The sequence below is a fragment of the Quercus robur genome, chromosome 4 (genome assembly GCF_932294415.1).
Source record: "Quercus robur chromosome 4, dhQueRobu3.1, whole genome shotgun sequence".
NCBI lineage: Eukaryota > Viridiplantae > Streptophyta > Magnoliopsida > Fagales > Fagaceae > Quercus > Quercus robur.
The window spans coordinates 19,504,081-19,530,883 of record NC_065537.1 but is presented as its reverse complement, the minus strand read 5'-3'; the positions used below and the strand labels follow the sequence as shown (position 1 = coordinate 19,530,883).

Below are 26,803 nucleotides of genomic sequence, written 5' to 3'. Positions count from 1 at the left end.
CTATATATGACCCATGTGCCACAATCCCACTCTACTGCACATGATGACATGATTGATCTTAGAATAGACCAAAAGTCTCATAGTTCAATTGACAATTTGACACAATCTAATGATTTCAACCAAGAATGAACATCTTTAAGGTTTAAATCCGTCCATCCCAACTATTGATTTTTTTTTTTTTGGGAAACTCCAACTATTGAATTATTGAAAGAGGAAAAAAAAGAGAGGCTAAATTTCAAATTGAACTTTCTAATTTTATTTAAAATTCAATTATATCTTCTAACTTTTCTTTGGTTTAATTTAGTCCTCTTAGTTTCAATTTTATTTAATTAGACTGTTAGCCTCTGCCAGAAATGTTCCGTTAATGACTTAAAAACTATGTAGTTTCATTTTTTTAGTGATTTTCTTTACATTAAATCACTGAATTTTTTTTTTGGATTTCAACCTTAATATGAGATCAGTTGGGTAGGCTCTTTCTCCATCTATACTTTTTTGGTTTCAACAAAATGATAATGAAATCGGTCTATTGTCCTTTCCTAATGTTTCTCAAAAAACGTGAGAGAAAAGCAAGGGTTCTTGGAATTTTGGTTGATTTGTTTAACTATTTTTTTTTAAAGAGTTTCAATCTATGACGTTCGCTTCTGATGATAGCTCTTTATCATCAAACCAAGACACCAATCGGTTTTTGGTGTAGGTGGGGATTGAACCCCAGATTTATTATTTAACCATCAGAGGTTTTACCAGTTGAGCTAACTGGATGCTACATTGTTTAAGTAGATGCTACATTCCATAATTCATTTAAAGGTCTTTTCATTAATTTTTGTTTACAAATATATTATGTTCAATTCTGTTAGTTAGTTTGTAATTTGTTCATTGCCTAGAAAATGGTAGATGACTTTTTTTCTCTAACCAAAAATATACTCCAAAAGCTTTCTCACCGTTACATATGGAACACCCTCAACCTTGTCATCTATGACGGCATTCAAAACCAACTTTCTCAATTATTAGAGGAGGAGGTACGACTGTTGAGAGACTTTCACCAAGCCAATGCATCCAACACACCTCTTCAATAGCAAAAGGTTTAGCCATATCAAGTGGTACTTGTGTGAATACCAAAACACCTAGGTCTCCTTTGTTAGAAATGTAGAGTGTAAACCCCAAGGGGTTATCTTAGTGGTTCCAAAGGCGTTATGATATTTCTCTCGCCAACATTTTGGGACCACTCCTATGAGATTCTTTCCTATAATAACCTGGTGTGTGTGGGATGGGAGGATTGCATACACTCGAGAGAATAGTCAAATACTTGAAGAGGTCTAGATATCCTTGTTTGTCAAAAAAGAAAAAAAATAAAAGAAAAGAAATGAAAAGTGTAAAAGTTTTATTTTTGATAAATTTTTGTAATGTTCTAGGTCATTTGATAAGGGAAACTCTGTTCGAAAAGTCAGTCATTCTGCATACATTTAATTTTTTTTTTAAATTTATAATTTTTATTATGGCACTAAACCAAAAAAAAAAAAAAAGCCTCATAGCATACGCTTTGCGTGTGTGATGAGGCTAGTTGGTCTCTAAACTTAAAAAAATGAACATTATTTTTTCCTCTGTTAACTTCTGTTAGTTTTCTTGCCCAAGTATTTAATGAAATAATGATATGTCAATTTTTAAGTAATGGGGCTTCTTAATTTATTTATTTATTTTTATATGGAAATGTTATGTTCATGATATTTTCACAACAAATTCTAAGTGGAAAGTTGTTATTAGTGGGCAAAAAAGTAATTCTAGTGGTGGCTTCAAATTAAAACTAGTAACAACTTACCACCTAAGATTTGTTGTGAATGTATCATAAAAATGTTGTTGACGTAGCACTTCTCATTTTTTTAAGTAATGCTACAATTACAAACTATTCTACAACTTTAAAAACTATTTTTCATTTTTTATTAATGCTATGGGTCTAAATGATGAAGTAGATCCATTCTTTGGTAACAATGAAGCTAAGGAGAATTTCATGGCTTTTGAAGACAATCCATTATTTTATATAGATTTGAATTTTTTATGTTCCTTGTAGAGGATCATCATGGGGTTGATGTGGCTTTTGTCATGAGTTGTGGAATCCGACAATGAGATTTAGATTTTGTGATGAAGTCTATGGCGGTTGTGGCTTCATAGTTGGTATTATTGTGGAGGCTAGTATGGAGGTTCTAGTTCGGATTTGGGTTTTTTAGGGATTGGAATAAGTCTAATCTTTAAAAATAGTTTGATAATTCACATTGTGAGTTGATGCTTACGTGTATTTTTTAATAAAATAAAAAATTTGCAATAGGCAAGAAAACAAATGGAAGTTAACGAAGAGACCAACAAAGTTCATTTTTTAAACTTCATGGATCAATAGTGCTCATTTGAAACTTTATGGACCAATAACACCCATTAGGAAAACTTTAGGGACTAGAGCATTCGCATCAGCTTGTGAAAAAATTACTGTAGCATAAGAATATACTTTTTCTATTTTACACAATAACTTTTCAAAACACTCTACAACAAATTATCTATTTTACACTACATTTCATTAGAATATTATTTCTTTATTAATTTTTTTTATTATTCTCCCAAATCAAATATAATTCTCTCTCTTATTTTTCATTATTTCTTTATCAATTTATATAGCTACAGTAGCCTTATACTATAGTGAGTAGCAACAATCCAAACTTTCACAATTTAAACTAATATAAGTGATTTTTAGAGTCTGAGCGCACCATCTCGCACTACTCACGTGTGGTTCATGTCCCCCATGGAAAGTACGCCTTAGCTGAATGGATGGGAGGTGGAGATTTAAGAGTCACCACTTGGTTTAGGTCCAGGAACCAAATTGGGCCTTTTGGGCCCTTTACTTACATACATAGGTCTATATACCAGATTATGGGTTTGGAGTTTGGGTATGGCTTAGGAAGGTGTTAGGTACCTAAGACCGCCTGACTTGTGGGCTGGCTTCCATTATGTGTTGATAGACCATATTTAGATAAAGAAACTATTAAAAGAGCCAAAATCCCTAACCCTAACCTAAACATACATCATGCACTTAATAAAATAACGCACACAACATGTCAAAAATTACATCATAACATATAAAAAAATAAAATAAAATAAAACCAAAATTAAATAGATTACATTAAAAAGAAAAATTAACATAAAAATAAACATGCAAGGAAAGATATCAAGTAAAACATATTATGGCAAAATGACTGTAGAGAGGGAAAATTCCCGACCTATCGCAAGCTGACACGTCACATTACCAAGTCCACAAAATACAGCCAATTACAGAGCACCATGTATTGCTGCTAGGTTTTGCTATCACTATTCAGAAGCCAACAGAAATTTGCCAAGTGTCATGCAAGAACCAATCACGCATCAGCGCACGTGTAAGCGATGACTCAAGCAGCCTCGCACGTGTAAGCGATGACTCAAGCAGTCCAGCACGTGTAAGCGATGACACAAGCGGACCAATCAGGCTGTGACATGTGTCACCAATCAAGTTTTGCCACGTATCGCTCACCCACCCCAAAATTCCTATAAATAGAAGCCTTCCTGAGACATTTAGGGGGACCAGAATTCAGAAGTGAAAAAGCTCTGTGAAGATCAAGCCTCAAAGCCTTCAAGAACTTCAAGAACTTCAAGAACTTCAAACCCCAAAAGTCGAAGAACATTCGAAGCAGAATCATCCAGATCATCTGCCTAGATCTTAAAGTTCACGGGAATCAAGCCAAAAGTGTCCGAAAACATCAACAAATCACAAATCATTGAAGCTCAACGGATTAAAGCCTCTAAAGCTCCGAAGAACTTCTACCATAAACTTTCGAAGACGAAGAACGCACGAAGAACACGAAGAACGCAAAGAACAAAGAATTTCTAAACAAGCTCATAGCCAGAGATTCATTGTAATTCCGTTTCAGTAATCTTCAATCCATCCCTCAACCAAATTAAAGGCTATTTTGTGTTCAAGTCAAATCCACATTACCATAAATCTAATCAATAAGTTTTGCAAGGAGATCGAATCAGAGGATCACTCTTTTGTAATTCCAGAGAATTGTACCACACAATCATCAATACAAATTCGCATTTGTGAAACTATTTTACTTGTTTGATTTATTTCAAACTAGAAATTTAGTCGCTTACAATGACTAAAACAAACATGAAATACAATTAAACATAATTAATTAACCTAAAATAGAGTCAAACTGAATCAAACAACATGTCAAAAACAATTCATTAAATAAAAACAAGAAATTTTCCCTAATATGGGTTTGGGGTGCGTACATATACTCAACTATGTGTATACATGGTCGAAACCTTGCACATGCATCGTTAATACAAAAATTGCATAAAATCACATTTTTACAGATTGAAACAATTATAGAAGATTAACACATAAATCAAATGAGCATGTTTGAAACCCTAAATAAAACAAAGCATTGACATAAACAAATAACCATGAAACAAATCAAATAGTAAACTAAACTAATGTCAAATAGACAATCGTGTCAAACTTATGTAAAACTAAAATAATAAAACAAAAACTACAAAACAGATTATAATCAGCCCAAAATCAGATCAATACATATCAAAAGAATTAAAAATATCAAACAAATCAAATATAACAATTTAAAGAAACTATATCAAGAACTCATGTGAATCATATTAAGCAAAGAAGGAGTTTAAGGAAAGAATACTCACCTTGCTTAGGATCACAAGTTTAAGGTTATTTAATTGACCCCTCAGTGCTTACAATACTGAGATTATATTGATAAAACAAGAGAATTAAAGAAAAAAAAAAAGAACAAGATAATTACAACTCAAGAAAAAGATTAGTTTTGAAAAAGATTTAGAAAATAACTTTGAAAACAAGTTTTTGCCTTAAGAGATTGCTAAAAAGAGGTTTTGAGTCTATAAAAACGTGCTTGGGTGTTGTGTGGGTGTTTAGAAAGTTGAACTAGGGTTTTAAAAAACATGGAGGCAAAAAATAAACTCTCTTTATTTAGGGTTTGGATTAGAGACATAAGGTGAGTATTTATATGTGTAAACTAGGGTTTTCGGAGCCTTTTAGAGGGTTTTGGACGTTCCTAAGGGTTTATATAGGGGCCAGAATCCAATCAAAGAATAAAGGTTTGGGCCCTTAAAATTGAATTTCTGAGGTTCTAGAATGCACCATGCGCTTGCATGGTTGGGTATATGTGTGCATGCTTCCAAACACGAGCGTGCAGAACCGTAAATTTGACTACACTACTGGCTTGACTTAAAACGGTCATAATTCACTTATTTTAAATCTAAATTATACAAAAATTATATTCAAATTGAAGCTCAAGATGTCTAATTTCTAATGAAATAGACCTCACATAAATATTATTTGTAGATCAAAAGGTATGTTCAAAATTGTGAGAAAATGTCATTTTTCAGCATCATTTTCAAAGCGATTTGAGCACTTTTGAGTTGTGATTACCTCCAAATTATTGAAAACTATTTAATCACCGTTGGTTGATGTATGTCAAGCTCATCATTGGGGCCGGGGACCAAAGGTTATTAATGGGTACAAAATGAGATGTCTACATAGTTGTGTAAAATTGATCCCTTACGCTATTTTACATTGACTAATGAATAATAATGTATTTTCGTTAAACAAAACTCTTTTGGTAGTGTAAGGGGTTGGACTATTTGCAAAATTTCCATGATCCCAATGCTCGTGGGAATGGAATAAAGGAGAGGCCTATGTCTAGCCTAGGATAGTTACGAGAAAGGCTAGCTGAGTGTTGGGAAAGGATGAAGTCAAAGCTCTCATTGGGCCGTAGAGCACAGCCTAGCATTAATCCTCATTCTAGATCGGCACATGGCCAAGGAATATCATGATCTCGGCTTATGACCGAGGGTACGAACAAACAATGGAAGAACTAATGGATATCTAAAGTCTCACAGATAGTACAATCGACGAATTAGGGAAGGTAGCGCTGAGGGTATGAACAAATTGTGGAAGAACTAATGGATATCTAAAGTCTCACAAATAGTACAATTGACGAATTAGGGAAATCAACACCTAGATCTCGCAAACAGTCACTTTAAATGAATCTACCCATCTATGAAGGGATGCATTTATTACTGAATGACCTCCTGAAGAGTGCTCCTCACCCAATAGCCCACTCATTCTCCTAAAAGGTTGAGGAGACCTCTGATGGAACAAGTATCTTTAATCTCCACCACACAATCCCCCCTTAATTGAGAGGAAGGCACTACTAGTAAAAATAGGACCCTCCCCATTTAAGAAAGGGATGGTTTTGTTTTTGAGAGAGAGAGAGAGAGAGAGAGAGAGAGAGAGAGATACTATTAATTTTATTAATTCTCTCTAAAAACTTGGATTCCCTAAAATTATATAATTGAATACAAAGAGAAAAACAAAACATCTAGCCCATTCTTGAGCCTATAATGTCTCCAAATTCAAATAATAAATCCATTTTTAACAACTTCTAGAATTCCCAAATCAACAATCTCAAAAAAATAAAAAATAAAAAAGCAAGAGACAATATACTTTGATGTTATTGATTTTTTTTTGATTTAAAGAGTTATCCCATCTCAAAACGGCCTTTTAATATATATCTTTATTGTTTACTGAAAAAATAAACCCCTAATTTCATTAGGGAAAAAAATCACTTACGTCGTCATAGTCTTCAAAGCTTGGAGTTCTCGATAGTTGGCCTCCACAACTCTTCGGTTCGCCACCCCGAATCTCTCTTTCTCTGTGTGTGTGTATGTGTGTGCAAGTTTCTTTTGTTCCTTGAGTATATGGGAAACCCAAACTGAAAAATGACTAAAATGATATAAATAAACGTGTATTGTATTGTAGTATAACTTGCATTTTAATGTTTTGAAAACTTAAATTTTCTATTATTTTATATGTTGAGAATAGACTCGCTAGAGCTTGTTATAGTTTTCTATTTTGTTTTTCTATGACGTGTATATGGAGAAAGTATCTGTGGGGCTCACATTTTAGCCTTACATAATTCTTATATGGAAGATGTATAGATATTTTTCGTGTATATTATATGAGGTTTACATCTTGCATCTTTAGAATTTAATGTTTCTTATTTTATTTTAAATTCGTTATGGTTCGAGATACTACTTGATTGCAACAACAAGGTTCCAGAATTGAAGAAGGAAGACATAACCTGGGTTCCTATTGATTGGGCTGATTACATGGACCCTGATGCCATGACCACACTCCTTGGACATGCTATTTGCAATATAGAAGAAGAAGAATATTGGGAGGCTTGCCAATATGTATTGAAGAGCCCGTACGAACTAAGAGCTAATGATGAAGATGAGGAAGGGGGAGCAGCCCCTAGCGATGATGATGAAGGAAGTGATGCCGAGAGTAATAGTAGTAGTGACAGTAGCAACAGTAACAGTGGACATGATGATGATAATAGCAATAGCGATAGTGAGAGTAACATTAGCAAAGATTATGATAGCCAATACAGTGGCAATGATTGGGGTGAACCCCCTAGTGATAGAGAAGACAAAGATGCAGATCTATTCTATGAAGAATATGATGATGTGGACTACTATGATCAAGATATTGAAGATGATGCTGAAGCTAATAGGTGGAGCAACACTGATAGTGATCAATACAGGCTGATAAATGTGTTAGAGAATGCAAGAGAGGAGAATGCACAAGCCAATCAAATGTATCATGATGAATATCCCTATGGGCACCTTTCAAATTGGAGTGATATCACTAATGTTAGTTCAAGGTCTGGCCCTAGGTATGACAAGCATGGAAGAGAGGTTTCAGAATTGGGGTCGTATTATGATTCAGAACCAAGTTCACCAACCACACATACTAAAGATGAGGATGACATAGATGCCAGATTGGCCGCTTTAGACCAAAAGCTGATGGTCCATAGTCTTAGAATCATGACACTTGAGAATGCTAATTGTAATGATGAGAGGATGAAAGAAAGTGAGTCAAAGCATCTCCCTCAACCTACCTACTTGAGTAACAGAGGCAAGCACAACCTATTTGATGAATGGATGGATAGCATAAAGCGCTTGGATGCTTTTGTGACCGACAATCCTATAGACATAGAGGTTGAAGAAGAAGCTTCAGATTATATGGATGTAGATCCCACATCACTGATGCTGAGGGAAGAAGGAGCTTACTGGGAGCCATATGCCATTGTGGAAGCCACGATCGAGTTGAAGAACTGGGCATGGGAGGGAGCCGCCCACCTTATGGAGAACTCTGTGAGGAAGATAAGACCATTAAGTCAGTCACTTTTGCCAAGAAGATCAAGATTGCCGAGCCAGTCACTCCTACCAAGAACATTGTTTCCATTTCTATTGAGTCCATTTTTGCTAGTGTTTCTATTCCTGTTAAATCTGTTTGTGATAGTTTTCCAGTTGAGCTTGTAGAGTCTGTTAAAAACTCTTTCCCTTTTAATATGATTTTTGATTCTGCTTATTTGCTGGCTTTGAATGTCTTTATTTTTGAAATTGGTAAAGAAACTGTTAATAATAAGGAATTAAAATATGGATACCTAGAACCTATAAAAGAAGAAACCCAACCCATTAACCTGGGAACCGATGATGAACCTAAAATGATAAAAGTGGGCAATACCTTAACCACTTTAGAGAAAGATGCATTAGTGGCACTGCTAATAGAATTCAAAGATGTCTTTGCCTGGTTATATGAAGACATGCTTGGGATTGATACAGATATAGTACAACACTGCATTCCAACAGATCCAAACATGAAGCCAATCAAGTAGAAATTGAGAACAATGAAGCTAGAGTGGACTCTCAAGATCAAAGAAGAAGTGGAGAAACAGTACAATGCAAGATTCTTGAGAGTGGTTAACTATCCAGAGTGGTTAGCTAATGTGGTTCTGGTACCAAAGAAGGATGGGAAGGTCAGAATGTGTGTAGATTTTTGAGATTTGAATAAGGCCAGTCCAAAAGATGACTTTCAATTGCCTCACATTGATGTCTTGGTTGACAACACAACAGGTCATGCTTTGTTATCATTTATGGATGGGTTTTCAGGATACAATCAGATTAAGATGGCTCCAGAAGATATGGAGAAAACCTCCTTTATCACTCCATGGGGGACATATTGCTATAAGGTTATGCCATTTGGCCTTAAAAATGCTGGTGCTACTTACCAATGAGCAGCCACAACTTTGTTGCATGATTTGATCTATAAAGAAGTAGAGGTTTATGTTGATGATATGATAGTGAAGTCCAAAGACCGTGAAGGGCATATACCAGCTTTGAGGAAGTTCTTTGAAAGAATCCATTTCTACAAGTTGCGGTTGAATCCAAAGAAGTGTGCTTTTGGAGTCACATCCAAAAAACTGTTAGGGTTTATGGTAAGCCAGAAGGAAATAGAAGTTGATCTTGAGAAAATCAAGGCAATTGTAGAGATGAAGCCTCTAAGAACTGAAAAGGAGATTCGAGGATTTCTAGGGAGGATACAATACATCAGCAGGTTCATAGCCTAACTCACTATGACATGTGAACCAATCTTCCAACTGCTCAAGAAGGAGGTCCCAATAGTGTGGAATGAACAATGCCAAGAAGCCTTTGAGAAGATCAAGAACTATTTGATGAAGCTACCAATACTTGTCCCATCGGCACTTGAAAAGTCATTATTGTTGTATCTCACCACTACTGATAGAACAATGGGGGCTTTACTTGCTCAATACCTAGAGGAGACTAGAAAGGAGAATGCAATCTATTACATTAGCAAGAAGATTTTGCTTATGAAGAAAAGTATTCACCATAAGAGAAGACGTGTAGCACTTGTAAACTCAGACATTATATGCTTGCTTACAAGGTTTTGTTGATTGCAAGAATGGATCCTTTGAAGTACTTAATGGAAAAACCTGTGCAAGATGGAAAGACTGCTAAATGGGTTTTGCCTTTGTCAGAATTCGATATTAAGTATGTGACTCAGAAATTTGTGAAGAGAAGAGCAATTGCTGATCACTTAGCCCATTGTTCACCAGAAGAAGCCGAAGAGATTCAAGGGGACTTTCCGGATGAAGACATCATGGGGATTGAGGTAGAATCATGGAAGATGTACTTTGATGGAGCCACAAATCAAAATGGAAGTGGAATTGGAGTTCTCTTAATTTCTCCAAAAGGGACATATCCCATTTTCTGGCAGACTAAACTTCCTGCCACCAACAATGCCATTGAATATGAAGTTTGCATCATGGGCCTACAAGCAGCCTTAGGCCTAGGAGTAAAGGAGTTTGAGGTATATGGAGACTCAGCCTTGATAATCTCTTAGATTCAGAATAAATGGAAGATCAAAGAAGAAAGACTTATGCCTTATCATGAATGTCTTCAGAAGTGGGCATCAAAATTCAGCAAGATTCAATATCAATATGTGCTGAGGATGCAGAATCAAATTGTAGATGCTTTAGCAACCATGGCATCCATAATGGATGGGCCAAAAGAAGATGAAGCTGGACCGATAGTGTTGGAACAAAAAGAAGAACCAGCCTATTGCATAACAATAGAAGAAGATGAGGAAAAGAGTGGGGAAGGTGAATGATATTCAGACATCCTACAATACATCAAGGATGGGACATACCCACCATCTGCAAAAAAGAACGACAAATTAGCCATTCGGAGGTTGTCCACTAATTACATTATTTATGGTGAAAGGCTTTACAGAAGATCATATGATGGAATTCATCTCTTTTGTGTAACTGCTAAGGAAGCACATCAAATAATTGAAGAGGTTCATGAGTCAAGTTATGGGCCACATATGAATGTACACATGCTGTCAAGGAAGATAATGAGACAAGGCTATTATTGGACTACTATGGAAGTCGATTGTGCGGCTCATGTTCGAAAATGCCATCAATGCCAAGTCCATGGAGATAAGAAACATATGCCACCCATGCCACTACATACTATGACATCACCCTGGCCATTCTCTACATAGGGAATAGACATCATTGGGAAGATCCACCCAACAGCATCCAATGGTCATGAATTCGTACTTGTAGCCATTGACTACTTTACTAAATGGGTAAAAGCTGCTTCATACAAAGTCTTGAATTCAAAGAAAGTTGCTCAATTCATCAAGACCAATATCATCTGCAGATATGGGGTACCGCATGAAATTATCTCAGACAATGGGCATCATTTCAAGGGAGAAACAGAGAAGCTGCTATGACAATTCAACATACAGCACCACAAGTCTTCACCTTACCGTTCTCAAACTAATGGAGCAGTTGAGACTGCTAATAAAAATATAGAGCGAATCTTGAAGAAGAGCATAAAGAACTACAAGGACTGGCACCTACAGTTGCCCTATGCACTCTGGGGGTATAGAACATCAATTCGATCTTCCATAGGAACCATTCCTTATTCATTGGTGTATAGGATCGAAGCAATCTCTCCCATTGAGATGGGTGTCCATTCACTAAGGACAATATTGGAAATTAAAATCCCTGAAGCAGATTAGTTGCAAAGCAGATATGATCAATTGTGCATGCTAGATGAGAAAAGACTCAAAGCCTTGTATCATATTCAAAGTTATCAAAGAAGGCTTAGGAAAGCTTTTGACAAGAAAGTGAGAACCAGAGATTTGAAGTTGGGGGATTTAGTGTTGAAGGAAATCCAAGCCCCGGTTCAAGATGCAAACGGGAAGTTCAAGCAAAATTGGGCAAGCCCATACATTATCAAGCAAATATATTTTGGGGGAGCAGTAAGGTTGATGAACTTAGATGCAAACCTTTTCACTGAGCCAACCAACATGGATCAATTGAAGAAATACCACGTTTGAGGTGGTAGTCAGAAAGCATCACGTCTGAAGTGGTTGTAAATTATGTTATTTCCCTTCCTAGGCTTGACAAAAAAAAAGAAAAAGAAAAAAGAAAAAGGGATAGGTTGAAAACTTGAAAGGGCAATCTATGCAAAAGGTAAGTAAAAAAAAAAAAAAGGAGAGTGAGAGAGCCTGCTAGGTTGAAAACCCGAAAGGGCGACCTAGGCAAAAGTTAAGGCAAATAAAAAATCATCATCAATGAACTATGTGATGACTTGATCCTTCTACCAAGGAGGTACGTAGGCAACCATGCATTCGTTCGATCACAATTTCCCAAAACCACCATTTGACCATTAACCAAATTTTTTCAAAAATTCAACCATTCCATTAAACCATGTCATTACAAAAAACCCTAAATCAAACTCGAAACCAAACCAAACCTCAAGAACCCAAACCCTAAACCAAACCATAAAAAATTCCAAACCCCAAAAGCCTACACTTTAAACAGAATTCCTAACATGCAAATCCTAAATAATTCCTAAACATAAGAGTTTTTACATTAACTTTTAAATAAACATGTTCAAAGCCAAAGAATAAGAAGGTCACTTTGTCTTCAGTCTTTTCTCTTTTTGTTGATCACTAATTTCCTCTGTGTTAGGTGCTTTATCATTCTTGTCCCTTCTTTTGAATTCATAGTTGTCTTCATTGGGTCTTTCCTAGTTGTCTTTGAGAAATTGTTCTCTCATAGTAATCCTCTCAGCCTCCTTATCAACAATCTTGTCTATCAACCAGTTAGAGTATTTTGTAGTCATCCTGTGAAAGTGAACCTTGACAAAAGATTGGTCCACTCGATCAACCATCTCCAATCCTAATAGCATGTTTTGTACATAAGTAGGATTTGTGTCCACAGGAGTGAAGAATCTTCTTCTTTTGCCACCAGGAATTCCTTGCTCATATTTGAATTGCCTCAAGAGTCTATCTCTCTTGTAGAAAGTTGCCCTCCGCAACCTAACAAGGAAGATGTGTTCTAATCCTAGAGACCTCAGCAGTGGGGGTGGGCACTTCCACCAATAACAATCCCATTGAATTGAGGTACTAGATTTCTTGTCTAAGAATTTCACCCAGTCACTCTTAGTTTAGCACTCAGTTTTGATTACAGCCCTGCTAAGAAAACTGTTAGGCTCGAAATTACCGGTTGTAGGCTTTGCAATCATATTCAATCACTTCATCAGCCATATCTGCAAAGTCAAAGGACTCCCTAAGAAGATTTGAGTTTCTCCACCATGAAATACAGCATCCAGTCCTAGAAGAGTTTTTGCCAAGATCAAAGAAACAGGATTATCACCCAGCATCCAGTCCTAGAAGATTCACCATATGACCTTCAATCATACTATCAGTAATGGAAGTAAGAAGACCGAGAGCATTAGACAAAGATTCCTTATGCCTAGGATCACAAGAAACCGCTACAGATTTTTTGCTTGGATCATAGCCTAGGATAGCAGAAAATTCTTCAATTATCGGATAGAGTTCAGCGGTGTTAAACTGAAATACATGATCTTCGGGATCCTAGAATTTCACAACAGCACGAAGGAAGTCCCACTTGATTTTCACATTCCTTAGAGCCTTGATTCCCTCTAGTTTTTAGGCTGTAAAATTGGTTTTGGTACTGAAATCAAAGCTACAAACCCATCTGTTGATATCATGAATTGTTGAATGAGAAAAATTATGATTGTTAGCCATGGATGACTTTTGCTTGTGATTATTGTGTTTTACTAACCTTGATGCAGAGATTTGTCACAGGAGAATTCATTTATATAAGCTACATCAATTCCTAATCAGGTTTGAAATAGGTCTCAGAGAGTTTGTAACTGAGTAGGAGAGTGTTTCATGATCACAAACGAAGTAAATTTTTTTTCAAAAATTGCGAAAACGAGAAACACGCATTGGAAAAGCGTACGGAGTCGGCCCACCATGGCATGAGTGTTGTGGCGTGGCCAGGTGCCATTCGACACTCTAAAAAGTGCTGATCGGCACTTTCAAAGTGCTGAACGGCACTCCAAAAGTGCCGAATGGCACTCCTCTCTTGCCAAGTGGCACATAGTCCCCCCATCATACAATCACGCAACTCCATACAATTTTGCGCTCTAAGAAATTTTTTTAAGATCATTTAACATTCAAAAAGATTTTTTTTTTTGGGGTCAAACTAAGGCATTCTGACGTGTCTAGCTCACTTGTTTTCAAAAATCATCACTTGCATCATTGTTTTCAAAAATTGATCAAATCAAGTTTTTTTTTTAAGACTCATGGATTTATGTTCCAAACTAGGGGCATTCGCCCATACCTCATTCATTTTCAAAGAATCAAAAAAATCATCATTGTCAAGATTTCCAAAAATCATGCATTCCTTTTTTTTTTTTTTTTTAATTTTTTATTTATTTATAATTTTAAACTTGGGGCATTCACCCATGGCTCATTTATCTTAAAAAAAAAGGAAAAAAGAAAAAAAAGTCCACCATTATTTTTCTTTAAAAAAAAAAAAATCATCATAACCAAGATTTCCAAAAATCATGCATCCATTTTAAACTAGGGGCATTTGGCTCCATTGCATTCAAGTAAGTGTAGATTCCAGCAGAGTTGAGTCGAGCCAGATAAGTTTAAATTAGCATTACAAGACATCATAAGGTGAATTCTAAACTTGTCTTAGTTAAAGTCTCTACATGATCCAAGGGCAAAGAGCTAAACATGGAAATTAATACAAGGTTGCCCAAGGAACACTTCCTTTTGTTTTGCAGGAAAAATGAAAAATACAAGTCAGACATCATTAGGACTCCAAGTCCGCCTGCGTGAGGATCTCCTTGATCCACCTCTAGAGAAGCCACCTTCAGTATTTCCTTCTTGACTTGCGAAAAAACGAGGATTGTACTAACGATTTTCATGTTCGAGGCTCCTGATCCTTTCCTCTAAAGTTCTTCTGGTAGTGTCAGCAGTTTCCATTCGATGTGCCTGAAAAGTCATCAAAATCAGGAGTTAATTCCACTATCAAGCATAGTTCAAGCCAAAGACACTCAGAAAGCAACATGGCATACCCAGTTCGCATCATTAAGCACATATTGGGAGGACTGAGTGCGAGCCAATGATTGTAAGCCTCCAATTATCCGCATGCTTTCTTCTACTAGATCCACATCAATTTGAAGCACAACTCTACCAAGTTGAATGCCATTCATCAAGCCAAGAAGAAATAAGGATAAAGAAATGAAAATTCAAGAACATACTAGATCGGGCCAAGGAACATTTGGTACGTGCTTTGGCCTAGTCAAAGGCATGGAACTATACGTTTCATCAGGATTCATCACATCATACTGCCATGCCGTAAAATGGGGATAAGTCTCCTTGAAGGAACTAGAAGAGCTACCAGCATGGAGAGGAGTGGGAATTACTTCCTCTTCCTCTCCCCCTTCATTTCCTTCAGAAGATGGAGGTTGAAAAATACAACATGCAAATATTGTTACCAAGCAGAAACATGAAAAGGAATTTGCAAGATCAAAAATTTGACTTTAGATGGGAAGAAAAATACCGTTTTGCCAACCAAGCAACCTTGCAGATGAAGTCAGATGAATTTGGAATAATTCCTTTCTACTCCTATAGCAATATAGCCATCACGGGCCCAAGCAATCTCTTCATCAACTAGAAAGTCAGCCAACCAGATAGTGTGACAAGGAGGAGTTGGAATTGTGGTAGGAAGATACTCATGTTCAACTTGGGGCAACACCTAATCACAAAGATACCAATACATTCCATGCCCACACTCAAACAACACTTGACGGCCATTCAGTTCTAGGGCCCGCTTACACTTTGCATACCCCTCACATCTAGCCCAAGGATTTAAATCCATTTGAAAAGTCACAAAGGAACTCAGAATGAGAAGAGACTGAACCATAGCCAAGTGCCAAAGATTCCAAAAGAAAGAGGAGGAAGAACTCACATCATCAACAGTCAAATTATCAATCACCAAGCACCCAATTTCTAAAGAACCCCTGGAAGGTGTAGACAAATGATGTTTGGGCAACCGACAGAGAAATCTAGGAAAAATGTCAGCAACTTCTTGAATTTCAAGACCAACTCCAAAGTACTCGTACATCCAAACCTAAAAAATTCACAACACCATTACCACATAGCCAAAATAACTTTCCAAAACCCATACATAGCCAAAATGATTTTCCAAAACCCACACATAGCCAAAATAAATACCAAACCTCACTTGCCATACAAATGGAGCCCCACCCAAGCTTGAAAGGCTCCGCCTAGAGAGTTGGGTCATGAAATGCATTAGAGTAGCATAAGCCATGCCACTCCAGTCATAATTCCGGATTTGTTCAATTTTTCTCAAGCTCCTCAAGTAGCGCAGATTCACAGTACTGCCTAAATTTGGACACAACAAAGTCCCAATGAAAAGAAGCATGAACATTCGAGCACCCTTTGCCACAGTCTCACAATGGGGAATATTTTCACATAGCCAAGACAAAGGGATATTGTTACTCTTCATTCTAGAAGGCACTACACCTAGAAGTTTCTTGAGTTCAGCTGAAGTAAGGGAATCATTGACAAGAATTCTTTTACCACCCAATCTCAAACCGATGATAACAGTGAAGTCATAAGGTGTCAACATTACCTTCCTAATGCCTGGAAAATGGAAGGTGTAGGTAGTGTCCCAGAAGCGCTTTGCCAAGGCAAGAAGTAACTGAAGATCTTTGTATTAATGTGTTTCCTGATTTAACAGAGCTTCGAAGAAAGTGCCAAAGCCTGCTTCATTGATGGTGTTTTTGATGCTAGGAGACAATGCTGCCCATGCATTTTTCAACATTTGGAGACTGCCTCGACTCTTAAGGCTCTGCAACACAAAAGTTTAGCTCATCATTCCCCATGACCAAAACTAAATGTCTAAAAAGGTTCCCACAACCAAAGATCACATGATAAATAAAAAATAAAAAAAATTCCACAATCAAAACCTACATGACCAAAAAAATTCTCAAAAATCAATTCCCCACCACAACCAAGAAATCAGTGCCCCACCAAAATTTCACCACAATCAAAATCTTTCACACATCCATACACAACTACCAAATTTTTTTTATAACTATGCACAAAAAATTCCTACATGGCCAAGATAGCCATAAAAATTCCCACAAGTTCATGCCCATGCACAAATAAATTCTTACATAGCCAAAATCATAACCACACAAATTTTCCAAGAATCAACATCACATACCCAACAAAATTTTACCATAAGTCAAAATTTCATACCCACAAAATTTGCCCATACCCACAAATATATCGATGCACATACCCACAAAATTTTGCCATGTCCATAAAACAAAGTTTACACATGCCAACAAACTTTTTCCACATGCATCATGAACATATTCATCTAAGCTTACAATACAAAATTTTCACAATGCCAATACTCCCAAAATCTAAACCAAAGTTCATCCAACAACATCACAATTTACCCACATTGTCAAAATTCCATGAACTACCAACATTATCCAAATTGCACCATGATAAAAAAAAAAAAAAAAAAAAAAAAAAAAAAAAAAAAAAAAAAAAAATACAACATCAACAACACCACTCCAAGAATGCTCCAAAACCAACTAATCACACAATGCCCCAAATTGCAACAACCAAATGACAATATCTCACCATGAAACTTTCAATAAAACATGAAACAACATTTTTCCAAGCAAAGAAACCAAAGAAAAACTCACCTTGGTGTCTACATGACAATATGGAGAATGGGTCCTAGGGTCTTGAAGAAGCCCATCCTCATCATGCCAATCAAATATAGGATCATATTTCTTATCATGAAAAGTAAGAAAAGAGGATCGCTTGGAGGAAGAAGCCATCTTGATGCAAAGAAAAAAGGGTTTCACCAAAAATGGGTGTGTGGTGAAAATGCTAAAAAACACAAGGATCTAAAGAAATATTGATGGAGATGGAGGAGGAAAGGTTAAGAAGCTTAGAAAAGTGTTTTTTGTGAGAAGAAATGGTGAGATGAAGAAGAAAAATTAAGGGGAAGAAGAAGATGAATAGTGTCAATGGAGGAGGAGAAGTTGATGAAGATGAAGCAAAAATAGGAAAAAGGGAGAAACAAAGAAGTGGGGGGCCAAAATTTCGGCCCCCACACTTAAACTCAGCCAAGAGCTGAGTCAACTCAGTCAACCCAAAAAAATAAATATCAAATTTTCAAAAAAGAAAAAAAAATAAAAGAAAGGATGAAATTTTGGAATGGATTATGGATAAAAATTCAAATTCAAAATTTTCATTCCCAAATTTTCAATTCCACATTCTCAATGCCTAATTTTTAAATCCAAACCTTCAGTTTTCAAAATTTTCGAAAAAATTCAAACCTCAGATTTCATGATTAAACTTTCAAGCCTTAATTTTCAAAATTCCAAATCTCAAAATTTCAGATTTAAAGTTCCAAATTTCAAGTCAAAATCCTGAAGTTTCAAAGTCTCAAAATTTTAAATGTCAATTTCAAAACTTCCAAGTTTCAAAAATCAAATGTTTCTCAAAAATAAAATCTTTTGTCAATTAAACTTTTCTTGATAAATTTCAAATCAAGAAGGAACAAATGAAAATCGCACATCCTAAAAGCAATGGGACCACAAAGCATTCATCATTAAAGTCTAATCCCAAATTTTGACTTTTTGTAGGCAAAAACTCCAGATTGAAGTGAAGAAGACCTTTGATTGATATTTCAACAAGTCCAAGTCGAAGTAGAGAAGTCATTTGATCGACATTTCAACAACTCCAGATTGAAGTAGAAAAGTCCTTTGATCGACATTTCAACAACTCCAGATCGAAGTAGAGAAGACCTTTGATCGACATTTCGGCAGTCCATATCGAAGTAGGAAGTCCTTTGATCAACATTTCAACAACTCCGGATCGAAGTAGAGAAGTCCTTTGGTCGACATTTCAATAACTCCAAGTCGAAGTAGAGAAGACCTTTGATCGACATTTCAACAAGTCTAGATTGAAGTAGAGAAGCCCCTTTGATTGACGATCCAGCTCCAACTTCAAGGTTGAGAAACCCTTAGGTTACCTTTCATCAAGATCGAGGTTGAGAAGCCCTTTGGTCGCAGACAACTCCATATTCAAGATTAGGATTGAAAAGCCTCTTGGTCACCCTACTTGTCAAGAATCATTTCCAGAGTTATCAACTACCATCTAAGTCAAGTATTTTTATTTTTTGTCAAAAGATAAGGCACTAGTTCTATGTTCCAAAGTTTTAGGTTTGAGGGCTAGGTGACCTTTGAAAATTCAACCTCAATTAAATCATGGTCGCTAAAATTAGTGTCTTTGTTTTACATTGACATTTGCTTTCCAAGCTCTATCAATGAGGGGCATTCTGTAGACACTCAATTTTGCATCCATGATTTAATTAAGGAAGATGACTGGAATGACCGTCCATGTACCCCAAAAAAAAATTATGATTGCATTATATGCATCAATTCATTCATTGCATATCATAAAAATGATCTTGAGATTCTAACGGTCACGACGGTATGTTCAGTTTCCAAATCGGACCATTGGATCGAAAGATATCACATGATCAAGTTTGCACGGTTAGCATGCATTGTGTCTAGGTAGAGTCGATCACACACAATTAATTTAAATTAATTTTGATTGGTTAAACAATTAAAATTAATTAAATAATTTTGTGATTGGTTGATAATTAGTGTTTAAAATAGGATTGCATGCATAGGAATAAAATGGATGATTGGATAACAATAAAATTGTGGATAATCTGAACTTTATCAAGATTTATTTTAGGGTATTTATCTATAAGATAATTGTTCCTAAAAAAGCCTGAATTATCCAAAAAAGAGATAAAACTCATAGACTAAGGATGAAAACATGTCTAGGTACAAGGACCGGATCAAAAAACCCTAAAAAGAGAGTCCAAAACGCACCCGAACACGGAAGAACATTCGGCATCCAAGAGTACCATTCGGCACTTTTGGAGTGCCGAACGGCACTTTAAAAGGGCCAAATGGCCCCCTTTTGGGCTTTGGCCCAACTCCCTTTAGGTGACGATAAGGCACATTCTTTTCGACCTTTTCACGAAAGGATGTGTCCGGATTCGCATTTTAATCGTCAGTGCCTATTTTTTAGAGTTTTCCCACCTCTATAAATAGAGACTGGATCTCATAATTCAAGAGACCTTTGGATGCTTTGAGAGGCATACGTTTTTATGCTCTCAAATTGTTCATATTTTCTGATCCTTTCTTTGATATTTGCTTCTAAAATTAGGGTTTTTAGGTTTCAAAGATAATTGAATAAATTTCTTTGAACCCTAAAACATCCTCTCATTAACAAGAAGTGCTCTATGCAAGAGGTTGATTTCAATCACCCTTTCTTTTCCTTTATGCTTCTTGTTTATGATGATGCATTTTTTTTGTTATCCATAACATGAATTGTTAATTGTTGTTTGGTTTAAAGCATGATCTTGATTTTTTATATAGTTTTTATGATCTCTTTCTTAATTTCAATAATCTGCACATAACCAATTCTTTTTCTTAATTCAAAAAACAGATCTGCATCTTTCTTAGATGTAGATCTGAATTTTTCTTAATAAAAAACGAATCTGCATCTTTCTTAGATGTTGATCTAAATTTTTCTTAATAAAAAAAAACAGATCTGCATCTTTCTTAGATATAGATCTGAATTTTTCTCAAATCAAAAATAGATCTGCATCTTTCTTAGATGTAGATCTGAATTTTTCTTAATCAAAAAACGGATCTACATCTTTCTTAGAATTAGATTTGAATGTTTCTTAACCAAAAATGGATCTGCATCTTTCTTAGATGTAGATTTGATTTTTCTTAATCAAAAAACAGATCTGCATCTTCATTAGATGTAGATTTGAATTTTTCTCCAATCAAAAACTAATTTATATCTTTCTTAGATACAAATTTGATTTTTTAAAAACATATGCAGATTTTGAAACAAAGAAAAAGATTATGCATGATTATGTTTATGGTTGTTTGTTTTTTTTTAATTCATGCATCATGAATTTATGTTATGAGTGAAATTCTCTTCAAAAAAATCTTTTCCATATTTTTTTGAACATATAAAAAATAGATCTGATATTTCTGTTATTAAAAAACCATTTTTTATTATTATCACAAAACGGATCTGATCTTTTACAGAATTAAAACCATTTTTTTTAGATTCTTAAAAAACAAATTTGAATTTTCTCTCCAAAAAACCATTTTTTTTACACATACAAAAACAGATCAGATTTGTTTATATAAACCAAACTCAATTTTTTTTTAATCACTAAAACAAATTTGAATTTTTTTAACAAAGAAGAGAATGAATTCATAAATAAATTTATGTGTTTTAATTTTTGTTTCCCATGTTCAACATATCATTCATGACATGCATAAAAGGGTACATAGGCCACAAGAATCTAGAAGACCAGACTCTGTCTGGGTGGAATGGGTGCCTAACACCTTCCTATTCCATAACCTAGCCTCCAAATTTAGGTCTTTGGATAAGTAGATCTAAGCCTTGTCTTTATTTTTATTTTGGGTAGAATGTAACTAGGACAAAAAACCATGTATATTTTTGGTAGATTGTAACTAAGACCCAAAGCTATGTAATTTTCATTTATTTTTAATTAAGTAATTTTTTATTCAATTAATGAAAGGAGCTATTCAGTCATGTATATTTGTATTTATTTTTCTTATTTTTTTTTGTATAAAAAAATAAGTGACGACTTCACATCACTTACCCAAAAATAGAGGTGCTCTAAAAAGTACTCCAAAAATCTCTCTTTTTTTGAGAGGCAGTAAACAATCCACGGTTCATGAAATTTCCTAGTTCTATTGTTAATCATCTCCATTGTAATTCTTTAGACCACTGCCCATTATTAATTAACCTTTTAGGGTTTGAACCACCACCACGTAAGTGACCCTTCAGGTTTGAAGAAATGTGGCTATTGGATGAAAGATGTACTGAAACCATGGAAGCTTCATGGTCCTCTATACAAGACGGAACAAGTGATAAGAGTATCTTGAAGCGGGTTGAAACCTGTGGGAAAAATCTAGCTTGGTGGAATAGAAATATTTTTGGGGATGTAAGGAAGGAGTTGGAAAAGAAGAAAGCACTATTAGTCCAAGCCGAACAAGCAGCACTTGAGAATGGGCAAAATCATCAAATCCGTGTGCTTAAGGAACATATAAATGTACTCCTTGACAGGGAAGCAAGATTGTGGTGTCAACGTTCAAGAGTGCTTTGGCTCAAAAATGGTGACAACAACACAAAGTATTTTCATTGCCATGCTAGCAAAAGACAACGGAGAAACTTGATTTGTGGGATCAAAGATGAAACAAATACTTGGTAGGTTCAATCAGAAACAATAGCTTCGGTTTTTATGAGATACTACCAGGAGTTGTTTGCTACATCAAGCCCGGAACCACATATGGCTATCCTTGATCAAATTCCAATGGTAATTACAGAGGATATGAATGCAGCACTTACAGGTACATTCCTAGAATCTGAAGTTATCACAACACTAAAGCAAATGGCCCCACTGAAAGCTCTAGGCCCTAATGGGATGCGCCCCCTTGTTCTATCAACATTTTTGGGGCTTAGTGGATAATGATGTCACAAGCTCAGTTTTATCCTAGCTCAACTCAGGTACTCTCCCTCACCCTCTAAATCATACCTTTATCACCCTTATCCCCAAAACAAAAAACCCCAAATTGGTCCAAGAATATCGCCCTATCAGTTTATGCAATGTTCTTTATAAAATTTTCTCCAAAGTTTTAGCCAATAGACTAAAGAAAATTTTACCCTTAATTATCACCGAACACCAATCCGCCTTCATAAAAAATAGACTCATTATTGATAATATCCTGGTGGCCTTTGAATCACTTCATTGCATGAAAAACCAAGTTTCAGGGGATACAAGCTTCATGGTAGTTAAACTTGATATGAGTAAGGCTTATGACCAGGTTGAATGGGTGTACCTTGAAAACATTATGAAAAAAATGGGTTTCTGTGAACAATGGATTGGGTTAATCATGGTTTGTGTTCAAACAGTGACATATTCGATTCTAGTTAATGGAGAACCCCAAGGTTTGATCCATCCAACTAGAGGTATCCGACAAAGGGACCCTTTATCTCCCTTTCTCTTCCTCCTTTGCACTGAAGGCCTACATGGGCTCATACAATAGACTGCAAGTAGGGGGGCTATTAAAGGTTTCTCCCTATGTCGATGGGGACCAAAACTAATCATCTTTTGTTTGCAGATGATAGCCAAATTTTTTTGCAGGGCAACTCAAAGGGAGTGTGGGCACTTTATGGACATCTTGGAACATTATGAGAAAGCATCAAGGCAAAAAGTTAACAAGAACAAAACAACCATTTTTTTTAGTAAATCCACCACGGAGAGCACCAAACATGAGATCAAAACAGCCCTGGCTTTATAGGACATAGAACACTATGAGCATTATTTGGGTCTACCATCTCTGGTTGGAAGAAGGAAGATACATAGCTTCAATCTTATCAGAGAAAAGGTATGGAGGAAATTTCAAAGTTGGGAGGGAAAACTTTTGTCTCAAGCGAGTCGTGAGGTCTTGATCAAGCCATTCCAACGTTTGCCATGGGGTGTTTCAAAATACCATTGGGGCTATGCCATGATATTGAAGCATTGATCAAGAAATTTTGGTGGGGCCAAAAGGGGGAAAGGAGGAAGATCCATTGGTTGAGAAGAATTGACAAAATCCAAACTAGAAGGTGGTATGGGGTTTAGGGATTTGGCTTTGTTTAATGACTCTCTTTTGGCTAAGCAAGCATGGTGACTCTTGAAAAACCATGATTCTTTATTTTATAAAGTTTTCAAGGCCCGATTTTTCCCAAATTGTACAATCATGGAAGCAAAAAATTCTAGAGGGGGGTCGTTTGCATGGAGTAGTATTTTACATGGGAGGGATGTGCTAGCAAAGGGTTGTAGATGGAGAATAGGGAAGGGAAAATAGTGGGCATTTGGCAAAATTTTGGCTTCCAAGGCAGCAAGCACCACAGGTTGTGTCTCAAATTATTGAATCATTGGTTGAGGCAAGAGTTGAGATACTTATTGATGGTGAAACAAGGAAGTGGAACCACAGCACAATTGAGGGCATCTTTGTTCAGGAGGAGGCAGAGCTAATAAAAAAATCACCACTACCAAATGATGAGCGCGAGGATAATCTTTTCTGGCCTTTCGCACATAATGGGATCTACAACAGCAAGTCAGGTTATCGGTTTCTCAAAGCCAAGGATGCACCCAATGAGAATGAGGAACAGGTGGTTTCAGACAGAGCACTTTGGAGAGGTATTTGATCTCTACAAATTCCAAACAAAATGAAAAATTTAATTTGGAGAGCTTGCCGAAACTCTTTACCCACTAAACAGAATCTGGTACGATGCACTGGGTCCGTTTGGATTGAACTTATTTTTGCTGAAACTGAAAACTGAAACTGAAAATATTGTAGCAAAATAATTTTTAAATGTGTGAATAGTATCGTGGGACCCATTTTTAATAAAAAAGTTGCTGAAATGTGAAATTTGTGGATCCGTGAACAGTACACGAATGCATTGTTCATGGTTGACTTGCTCAAATAGTGCGGTTGGAACCAAAAAAAAAAAAAAAAAAAAAAGCTTGAAAACGCAACAAAACTTTCAGCCACTTTCAGCTCAATCCAAACGCTCTCACTATCATCGAAAGCCCACTCTGTGACAGGTGCAAGTTGGAACTTGAGACAACCCTTCACGCCCTTTGGTCATGCAGTGAATTGGACGTTGTATGGGAAAATGAGTCTACCTGGGCTTGTTGAGGATCCACTGCATTCATGGATTTCAAGGAATTATTGTCATGGATGATCAGAACACAGCAAAGCATAGGCCTGTACTCGGTCATGGCTTGGACAATCTGGACACACCGAAACCGAGTTTGAACACACCAACCTTGCTGCAGTCCCAATCAACTTGCACACATGGCCAGAACTCTTATTTGAATTCCTGGCGGTACAACCACCTTCCTAGTTGCAGCCCACCCTGACCCGCGCTCGTTGGAGAGCCCCTGTCTTGGACATGGCGAAGGTTAACTTTGATGGTGCTATTTTCAGTAGGGAGCAAAAATCAGGGATTGGCATAGCTATTCGTGATGCACAGGGAGATGTCTTGGCCTCACTATCTTGGATCCTACCTCGAGAACACACACCGTTTGAAGTTGAGGCAATGGCAGCAGCCTCTGCCCTGCAACTAGCTTCAGACTTGGGGTTTCAAGAGGTGGTCTTAGAGAGTGATTGTCAAGTTCTCATGCATGCACTTCTTCACGATAGCCCATTCTTGTCACCAGTGGTCTCCGAATTGATGCTGTAAGGTCATATGCTAGGTGTTTCAATCAATTACATTACTCTCATGCCAAGAGAGAAGGTAACATGGTAGCTTATGGTCTAGCTCATTTTGCTTTCAATGTTTCAGATAATGCTGTGTGGATGGAAGATGTTCCACCACAGTTTCACTCTTTTGTTCTAGCAGATATTGTTGGTCTTCATTGAATAAAATGCATTATGTTGTTTCTAAAAAAAAAAAAAAAAGAAGTTCGTTTAATCTCAATCTCTGATTAGCTTCTTGATATCTTCACCAAGGCACTTCCTTTTCCTCGCTTTCTTGATCATCAATCCAAACTTAGGGCTTATTTCTTCCATCTTCGTTTAAGAGGGGGATGTGTAATTAAACAAGTTATGAGATGAGCTACAACTGGCTTGATCCCATTTTGTGATGAGCTAGGCATCTTTTTTGCAAGCTACCAGTTGCCGTGGGTTACAATCTTTTATAAGCTACAAGTCGCACTACAGTATGTTCAAGAGTCGAGCTAGGAGTTCAGGGTTTTGTGGGGGACCTCTTCCTAACTCTCTTCCCACCTTTTATTTAAATGCTATTTAATGTATATATGTATGTATGTATGTTTGTGTGCAAAATAATAACATCATAACAATTCTTTTCTTTTTTTTTAATTGATAATATTTTGAACTCTCCTACAATAGTCAAGGTAAAAAAATTATTATTTGTACTATATATGTAGCCTTATAGTTATAAAATGGAATACTATCCAAACATCTCTACTAAATGTGCCAAATTTTATATATTGTTGTTTTTATGAATAATTCTACAATGCTATATACTCTTAAGTTTTTTATTTTTTATTTTTATTTTTTTAATATTTATTTAAAAAAAAGATCTATTGTAGTGGGTCCAAATTGAAATTGATCTTCTTATAATAAATTTATTAATTGAAGGAAAGCTCGGATGAAGCTAGACACTATCTAAGTCCAGAACAAATAAGGATCGGCATTGCATTGGATGACGCTAAGTTCCTCCTTGGATTGAGTTGTGACCGTGGACCTATGAACTTGAAATACCAATAAAGAGAAACTCATCACTATTGAAACGACTTATTTGGCACCAAAATTCAACCCAAAAGAAAACAAATCAATTTTGAAAAAAAAAATTATGATGATAATGAAGAGAAGTAAACGGTGAAGTTTAAAGATTAAAAAGAAAAAGAAAAAGAAAACTCACTAAAGCCCAGTACAGGTTTTTAGTGAGTTTTTTTTTTTTTTTGCCTCATCATAATCATGGGTTTTCAGTGGACTTATTCATAATAAATCTAATTAACAATTTGGGTTTAAAACTAGTTAATTCTATCAACCAAGGTTAATTTCCCAACAATTCTCATCAAGAAACTACATAAATTTACTTGATGCTAAATCAAATGACTCCAAAGTTGAACTGATTAGCTATGTTGGAGAAACTTCAAAATTGTTGACAAACATAAAGAAGAAAGACTGGAAATTTCTTATGGTTTGTTGAAAACACCACCAGGGGCCAAGAATCTTATTCTAAAGAACCTTAGGGTCTGCTCAGACTGTC

The 26,803-nt window shown here is 36.1% G+C and overlaps 1 protein-coding gene across 3 annotated transcripts in view; it reads right to left on the bottom strand.

The window, feature by feature from the left end:
- LOC126720791 (kinesin-like protein KIN-14Q) overlaps positions 1 to 26,803 on the bottom strand; it is an 81,547-nt gene that overhangs the window by 6,818 nt on the left and 47,926 nt on the right. The window lies entirely within an intron of this gene.